General features: G+C 35.5%; 1 pseudogene; it reads left to right on the plus strand.

Annotated features, from left to right (window-relative positions):
- Positions 1 to 5,170: 5,170 nt before the first annotated feature.
- Positions 5,171 to 9,387, plus strand: LOC109148870 (annotated as a pseudogene).
- The last annotated feature ends 415 nt before the right edge of the window (positions 9,388 to 9,802 follow it).

Genomic DNA, 9,802 nt, shown 5'->3' on the forward strand with positions numbered 1-9,802 from the left:
CAATATCAGCTAGAGTCAAATACTTGTTCTCCTCAACTTGGTATAACTCGTAACATCTCAAATTGACGGCATTCAGAGCCGACCTAGTAGTCCTTTGGATCCTCTCTCCCATCTCAGGTAGATTCATCTTTTTGAATACCCAACTCAACATCATGCCATAGGGCAGATTCTTCCTGTTCTTAGCCTTAAAGTAAGCCATATGCTTAAGAATCAAAACTGGAAATTTTATAGCACGTCCAAATCTCAACATGAACGCAATTGTACATGTCCAATTACAAATCTCTGTAGAGTTGTTCCTACACGAAAACAAGCACTCTTCTATCAACAACACTAGCAGTTTCTTTTCTCCAGACAAAGTAGGTTTTTCGGGACGATATTCCTTAGGGAACTCTTCCTTACTCCCGGTCATGTATCTCAAATACTCCTAATGTGTCAACCCTGCGTGGGCAACCAAATCATCTCTATCATACGTATCCAACCCATCCATCGGTAAGTCAAACCAAATTGACAATTTCTGCGGTGTAAACTCTACTTTCGTGCCTCTCACATTAGAGACCACCGAAGTCACTCCCTTCTTATGCTTCGTAGTTAGGGCATGGTAGCAAGTAGGGATCATTAAGGTAAGGTTTGTTTAGGTTTGTGTAGTTGACACACATCCTCTAAGTAGACGATTTAGGTGCAAGGACCACATTCATCGGTTATTCATGCGACATATGTATTTTTTACTTAACTAGTCTAGAGCCTGGTATAATTGACAAGCGCTAGCAAATGACCAATCGATCAACTCCAGGTATGTCTTCTAGCCCCTAGTCAAAAGCAGACTTGAACTTTACTTGCACGTCAATGATTTCTATCCACAAGTCGGTTAGCAGGCTAGTTCCTACACTAATTATCTTATCTGAGTGGTTAGGATCTAGTGGGACGTCTTCTATTTTAGAGGAAGGTGTTAGTTTCTCTTTCACTTATCTGTGGTCGACCTATTCGGATATAGTCTGGATATTTGTGCCGTGATGGACAACCTGCTTAACCGCTCGAACATAGCATTGTTTGGCCAAACACTGGTTACTATGCTTATTCCATTTGTGGTGTGGAACTTCATGCACAAATGTTTATATATAGATATGCTTGTAGCTACTTTCTCGATTCACGACTAACCAAGTATAGCATTATGCATGCATTAGAGACTTTAGAGTTTTACTACCATGAACTCCATGGTTGTTCATAGTGTGCTCCGGTAGTTGCCCAACTCGACTTCTATCACAATTATTCCTTTGACTTCCACCAAGTCACTAGGTGTATATTTTTGGACAGCTTGCTAGTTGGTGCGTGCATTCATCGTGCACCTTTTGAAAAAATTGCTGTTGATGTTATTGAGGTTCTACAACTTCAGTAACATCCTTTTCTCTCTTCACATGTAATCACTCTTGCGTTTCTCTTTTACTTGGAGGAAAATCCTCCTCTCATTTTATACATTGTACATACCCTTAGGATTAAAATGAGTACAATCTGTTTAATATGACACCACCTTTCTATCTTGTTTAAGTGGTGTCTTATCATTTTCACATGAAACATGAAATTATAAAAGGGAAAATGGTCAAATAGACTTTCCAACTTTACATCAAAGTGTAATTAGATCTCTGAACTTTTTGAAAATATAATTGAACACTTCACTTTGTTAAAATTGATCAAATAAGCCCAATTTATCGGTACTCAGGTTGTTGGTGACTGCCACTAGCCGTCGTAAATTACCGTTGACCACATCAGAAGATAAAAAACCGGGGCGCGATCAACGAATGGACTCTAGGCGACCAGTTGGTCGCCTTCTCCGGACGACCATTTGGTTGCTTGGAAAAGGCAACCAATTGGTCGCTCTCTCCGGCAGAGAGGGCGACCGACGACTATCACCGATTACCGGAGCGTCGTCGGTGCTAAGTTACCTACTATGCAGGTCAATTACCGATTTTGGAGTTTTAATGCACAAAAATGACTTGTTCAAGAGCTTAATTGCACTTTTAAAAAGTTCAGGACCATATATAATTGTACTTTGGTGTAAAGTTTGAGAGCCTATTTGACCATTTTCCCATTATAAAATAAAATAAGATCAGAACCCAAAAAAAAAAAAAAAAAAAAAAAAAAAAAAAAAAAGTATGTTGTGTGGACACACTCTTTTTGTTCTTATTTTATTTATAATAACTACAACATAACAACTGCTAAATACTCAATTCATATGATTATGAAATTGTACGACTGAAATTGACACTTATTCATATATATATGATACGGTATTGTAACTCATTTAATTAAGTATGCTAAAAATATTATAGTTTAAGATCTCATTGAATCTAAAGATTTTTATCAACCTTTAACATTTTCTTTATAGATAATTTATTTTGGGATGAAACACCACTTTGGTGTCAATTATATCAAAACAAAAATAATTGCATTTATTTCAATTATCTATTTTTCATTTCTCATATTTTTCATTTCCTATTTTTGCTTTTCAATTTTCAAATGTACAAACAGCAAATTAAACTTTTTAATTTTTTTTTTGTTTAACCATACATTTTCTCGTTTAGTCAACTAGGACCTATCAAGTAATTAAGGATGTTGCCTGAAGTCGATGGTCTAACTCAATAAAACCTGAAAAATTAAGAGTTAGAGCTAAAAAATTTTAGTCAATTAAAATCATATCGATAAATTCAATGGCTCGAACGGAATAGCTCAAAATGTAGTAGGCTAATTCAATAACTTAAGTCGCTCAAGGCTATGTTTTGTTTTACAACGATATGATGTTGAACAAAAGATATACAAAAAAGTTTGTATGTAAGCCCTTTTAATATTTTTTTAATTTTCAAATAAAATTTTAATAAATATATTAATAAATTTATTGCAAAATAATTTTTATGAACATAAAAAATGAAAAATAAAAAAAACTTATTATCATTATTAAAATATTATTAGTATAAGTATATTAACTATTTCTAGTTGAAATTTGAAGATTGAGGTTTGAATTGATTAAAGGATATTCAAGTTTATATTTATTAATATAAATGCAAAATCAATGGATCAATTTTATTCGTGTTGGATATAAAGGATGGCATATCACCCCTTTATGAATTGAGTTCTGAGAAGGCAACCAAGTGATTGCCGGAGAAGGCGACAATCAGCCATCTCCGATCCATTGGAAATGGCAAGTGATCGACGACCGTTCGAAGTCGCTGGTCATTAGTATTAATCTTCGGAGCGTCGCCAGAGTAAGTTAGAGCGTCGTCTAAATCTAGTGACCTGGTATTATCACAATTAGGGATTTTGATTTGAAAGCACCAAAATAGCATTTTTTTAAGGACTTAATTGCACTTTTTAAAAGTTAAGGGGTCTAATTACACTTCTGAGTAAAGTTGAAGGGTTTATTTGATCATTTTTCCAAAACAAAATAACACTTCCTCCTAAAGAAACACTTTTTCTTCAAAACTAAGGAAAACATCTTGTAGAAAAAGTTTTTCATGAACCAAAAAGATAAAATTTCATTTTCCTCAAATTTAAGGACAACTTTTTCCATCCAACCAAACATGCTCTAAGGGGATGCTTGGTTGGATGGAAAAGTTTTTCCATGGAAAATATTTTCTTGAAGTGGAGGAAAATGTTGTTTTTTTGGTGTTTGGTTCATGGAATTCATTTTCCAAATGGAAAATGAATTCCTCAAATTTGAGGAAAACAAAATTCTTGGTTGGACATGTGATTTTGTTTTCCATGGAAGATGAACAAAAAATGATATGATTTGATTAATTTATCCTTATTTTCTTCCTTAATTATTTCACTTTTATTAATTTGAAAGGACATACGATGAAGCAACACTGTTTTGCTTGACACATACTTGTTATTCCTTACAATTCTAAATCTTTATCTTGTTATTCATTACAATTCTAAATCTAAACTGAACAATAGAATTAGGGTGTGTTTGGTTTGCACATAGAAATCGAAATCGGAATGGGTATCAAATACTTGGTAATGGTAATAGTTTTGGTGAAAATATTGAACATGTTTGGTAGTAGGGTGGAATGAGAATGGTTACTAATAGTAGTGCTTAAGAATGAATAAGGGAGTGAAACCCTTCGATATGAGTTTTTCAACGCAAATTATGCCCTGAAAACGTGTTCACCGTGAATGGTGAACACAAGTCTAAACAACGTCGTTTTTACGCAAAAAAAAAAAAAAAAAAAAAAAAAATTCGCGGATGTGGAGTTAACGGCGCGCGTTTGATCAAATTATGAATTTTCTGTTATGAGATTATGAATGTAATGTAAATTCATAATCTCATAGCAGAAAATTCATAATCGCATAAAAGTAAAATATTTATTAAATTATGAATTTTCTGTTATGAGATTATGAATTTTCTGTTATGAAATTATGAATGTAATGTAGATTCATAATCTCATAACAGAAAATTCATAATTTCATAACAGAAAACTCATAATCTCATAACTGAAAATTCATAATCTTATAACAGAAAATTCATAATCTCATGGTTCCAAAGTGAATGTGTAGGCATGGTTCCAAAGTGAATGTGCAGGCATGGATTCATAATTTATGAATGTCCGTGATTTCGGACGGGAATGTGTAGGCATGGTTCCAAAGTGAATGTGCAGGCATGAATTCATAATTTATGAATATCCGAAATCATTGCTCACCTCAAATTAAAGTGAAACCGCGAAATGTGAAAATGAAGAAGAAAAGTTACACAATTAATTAAGAAAAAAAAAAAAAGATAACAGTGTTCTAACACCGTTGGAACAGTGTTCACCATGAATGGTGAACACGGTTCCATGGCATAACGATTGGTTTTTCAATTAATGGGATATTCGAAACCCATAATAGTGTTTTAAAAACCTATCAACCAAATAACAACAATCACTTTCATACTCATTCCTATGGACAAAACCCACCAACCAAACACACCCTTAGTGATAATAACAATTCCAAAATCTTTATCTTGTTATTCATTACAATTCTAAATCTAACTGAACAATAGAATTAATGTTTCCAGTAATTATTTTTCACCAATCAAACAATAAAATTCATCTCCATATTAATTACTTTTCCATATAATTTCAATTTCGTTTCCCTGGAAATATTTGTCGCAAACCAAACTGGCCCTAAGTGACCAATTGTTAGCAGGGAGGCAGATTCTTGGGCATTGAGGTGACCGGCCTCGAAAGACAAACAAGAAATGTTAAAGTTGATAATCAAGTTGAGAGCAGTGAAAACGACGGTTAGAAGAGCAATGTATGAAAACAAAGAACGCCATTACTATCAGATTAAGAAAATGACAAATTGTTAAGGGCCCAATTATCACAACTCCCGGAATATTACAGGGTAGATTCCGGGCCGGCCGCCTTCATTGTTTTTCTGCCAGCCTGCCTGCACTCATTGGAGCGTTGAACTGAACAGTCTCTCTCTCCTCTCCTCTCTCATCCCTTTCATTATTTTTTGTTTTTTCTACTCGAACATAATTAAATACTCGGAATTCGAAAACCACCATTCTCCAGTGTAGCAGGGGGGAAGACGGATCAGGAATCGCATCAGAGAAGAAGAAGAAGAAGAAGAGAAAACACTCTTTAATCTTTAACCAGAGATGTAAGTGGAGAATTACTGTTTTAGCCATAGGTTCCCATTTTTCCTCGATAACCCTTTGCTAATTTGCTCATTTGCTATGCTTCTTTGTTTTGTTTTTCTTTGCGAATTTTATAGGAAATGTTGATGATTTTTGTTCTAGCTTGATGTTCGTGTTGTTGAGTGGTGATCTAGGAGCTTCAGCTCAAGTTTGCTTTTCGTCATTCTTTTTCATGTCGAATAGTTTTTGCATAGTAGTTCTCGCCATTCTTCTTATGTTAATGTAGAACTAGGGTTGTGTTCTTGGATTGTACTATCTGGAGCTTTTAATGCTTTAATTATTTTTAATAAAAGCAATTTTATTCTTACCTGTTTGGTAAATAGTAATGTGGTTGAATTATGAGTTTGCATAAATGGGAGAGTTATAGTTGGTGGGATTAGATTTCCAACCTTAAAGCTGATTGAGTGACTTCTATTGAGATTTGAGAATTAATTAAATGGCAATTCAATCTTAGCAGAATGGTTCTGTGAGCTCTATAATTGCTTTGAGTGGGGTTTTCGACATTGTGTTGGCTTCTTGTTCTATAATCAAAGTTTTTCACTGTTCAATTGATTCAAAGAAGCCGAATTTCTTCCTACAAAATGATGTAAAAATCTATGTAAGCTAACAAAAACCTAAACCAATAGAAATGAGGTAGGGGATACATTAAATTGACACTTATCAATAATGAAATGGAAAGGTAGCTGCATATCAAAGCATTACACCCAAAATAGACTGCCTTTTCCTCCAATGTTATCCAAAGAGAATTCTGGTTTCCTTGATTGATATGGGTTGTGCAGACTTCTGTTTAATACTTTGATTTGGTCTGACTTCTAGACTTTTACGGTTTATTGGTTGCCTTTTATTGTTTAAGACACTATACTACTATAGTTTCTTGTCTACAGATTAATGAAATGTATCAACCAAAAGGGGTTCCTAGTGCAAACTTAGTCCACAACAACGGAGTAGCCCATAATCAACAATTAGACACCGGTGCCGCCTCAATGGATCAAACTAGTGGGGGTAACAACAATCCTAGTCTTGCTTCAAAGCAACGTCTGCGCTGGACACATGAACTTCATGACAGATTTGTTGATGCTGTAGCACAACTTGGTGGCCCAGATCGTGAGTTTCTCTATTTTTGCTGCTTATCTTTCTGTGGCGTAACCAGCACTCTACCTCTATGTAGATCTCAATTCCTCAGAGCCACTTATTGATACTTACTAAAATAGTTAGGAGTTTGTTCCTATTACCTTAAAATTGATCACATTCTAGTTTTGGCTCTAATCAAGAGTCTAAAGGCACTATCATTTGTTTCTCATTATGAATGCCTGAGTGCTTTATCAGTTATCACTGTGATCTGCCTTCTCCCATTAATTCAAGAGAGTGTCCAAGTAAAAACAACTATATTTATGTGCAGAGGTTTTTTTTTTTTTTTTTGGTCAGACCACGAGGTGTACTGAGCAGACCCTATGTAGGAGGCACCTTTAAGCCCGTACCATACTCAGACTAATCCTCGTTCGCACTAGGCCGGCCCAATTAAGGGGCAAAGTGCTAGCCATATTGGTTTTACCATACGAAAGGGGGTTCGAACTCCCGACCTCTCTTAAGAGACGAGAGTGCACGTCCACTCACGCCAATCAAGCTGGTTTTTTTTTTTTTTTTTTTTTTTTTTTTTTTTTTTAAATGCACAATTTTAAGTTTTGTGAGAATATGAGATTGCTTCTGTGGTTCAGGTGCTACTCCTAAGGGTGTCTTGAGGGTGATGGGAGTTCAAGGGTTGACAATTTACCATGTAAAAAGCCATTTACAGGTACTATTTCTAAGATCATGATATATGCAAGTTTTCCTTTAAAGAGCCTTCTTTTAGTAATTTATGAGGGAACAACTCATAGCCCATAGACCTTTTTATTATTAATTTTTTTTTTTTTTTTTTTTTTTTTTCCTGTTTTCCAGAAATATCGCCTTGCCAAGTACCTTCCTGATTCCTCATCTCATGGTAGGTTTATCTATAGTTCCCTACTTTATGGTATGATAGTAATTCTCCTTTAAAATTTTGAGCTGCAAATTTTCTAATAAATGGCAATTGCTAGGGAACAAAGCTGATAAGAAAGACTCAAAGGATATGATTTCTGGCCTCGATGGCTCATCGTGAGTAGATTTTTGCTCTTTTTGCCTATTGCCTTTTCTCAGCATGTACTACACATGTCTACATATTTCTGGCCTGGATGGTTCACCCTTTACAACATCTATTCTCTTTCATATGATTACTACTATTTTAATTTAATGTGACAAAGAATTCATTTGGACATTAAACAGTGGAATGCAAATTACCGAAGCACTGAAATTGCAGATGGAGGTCCAAAAACGACTTCACGAACAACTAGAGGTTTGCTTTCTTGCACTTGAAATGCAATGTTTAATCCCTTTTATTGTTTATTTCAATTAAAAGAATGTATCCAACAATGAGAAAAGTCATTTCTTCTATTTGGAAAACTGTTCTCTTGCAAGAGTTTTGCTTATCACTTCATCGGTTCTACATTTTATGAAAACGAGCCAAGGATGATCTAACCATATATGGGTTTACAAGTCCTTGATAAGATCTGTTTTTGGAGGTTTGTTTTGGCTGTCATAAAAATTAGAATTAATGGTTTAATGTTCCTTTTGCGATTGAACTTTTTTTTGGTCAGGCCACGAGGTGTCCTGAGGAGGCCTAACTGTAGGAGGCACCTTTAAGCCCGTACTATACTCAGACTAATCCCGTTTGCACCGGGCTGGCCCAATTAAGGGACAAAGTGCTGGCCAGATTGGTTTTTCCATACGAGAGGGGGTTCGAACTCCCGACCTCTCTTAAGGGACAAGAGTGCACGGCCACTCACGCCAACCAAACTGGTTTTTGCGATTGAACTTTTAGTTCAGATGGAAAATGAATTGTGCGCTTTTTGTGAATCTATGGTTACATGTGAACTTTACGCTCTTGCAACAGGTTCAGCGCCAGCTGCAGCTAAGGATAGAGGCCCAAGCGAAGTATTTGAAGAAGATTATCGAAGAACAAGAGCGACTTAGCGGAGTTCTCTCTGAAGTGCCTGGCTTTGGGACTCCATCAGCGACCAGTGAGAATGGCCCAGAATCCGATAATAGGACTGACCCAGCATTGCCAGCAACTCCAGTGCCAACATCTGAGAATCATTACGGTGATAAGACCGTGAAAGATCTTGCCACAGCAAAGAGCCTCTCTCTTGACGAATCATTCTCTTCACATCACGAGCCTCTTACTCCCGATTCGAGTTGCCACAGGACTTCTCCGAGTGGGAGTTCTGAGGGCGAGAGGTCCGCAAAGAAGCTAAAAATGAGCGTCACTGCCGCTTTCAATGAACTAACAAAGCCCGGCACGGTGCTTACTCGTCAGATGTTGGATTCAAGCTTGAGCCTACCTGTACCAGCATCCACATTCAATTTCCCAAACAAGGGAGCAATTTGAGATCTAATTCGTCGGATTATCAGATCGATCTGTGGCATAAACTTTCAGGTAACTTGTAGTTATTTAATGTGCTGCAAAATAGTTGCAGTTCACAACCTTTGTTTGTATGTTGTAATCTTCATAAAGTAGATGTTGTTAGGTGGTAGAAAGCTGTTGGTTGCAGTAGGCTTAACTCTCATCATTAGTACACTATTTGTTTGGACTCTTATTGTATGCTATATAATGCTTCAACTGAAACATGTTAAGAATTATAGAACAAATATGATTAGGCCAAAGGGGTTTGGTTTCCTTTTAATCCTCAACCTCGTTAAGAAATAATGGTTAGGATTGGATTTGGATTCATTTTTGTTCAATATCATGGTTTGACAACCTTAAATCTACTAATAATAATATAATCTAATAAGAGCCAATAAAGTTATGTCTATAAGGGGAACTAAAAAAAAATGTTTTTTTTTTTTTTTTTTTTTCATACTTTACATTCTATTATATCATTTACTTTTCTTAAATACTCTCAGAATTCTGTTAGTGTAAACTTTAATAACAGAATATTATGTTAACGTAACTATTTATTATTCTTAACTTACTCATTAATTTCCATAAGGAATATCTCAAGTTCGAACCCTATCCCAATTAAAGTTGACATAATGGTTGAACTTATACTATGAATATAT

This window comes from Ipomoea nil, unplaced genomic scaffold, assembly GCF_001879475.1.
Source record: "Ipomoea nil cultivar Tokyo-kokei standard unplaced genomic scaffold, Asagao_1.1 scaffold2144, whole genome shotgun sequence".
Lineage (NCBI taxonomy): Eukaryota > Viridiplantae > Streptophyta > Magnoliopsida > Solanales > Convolvulaceae > Ipomoea > Ipomoea nil.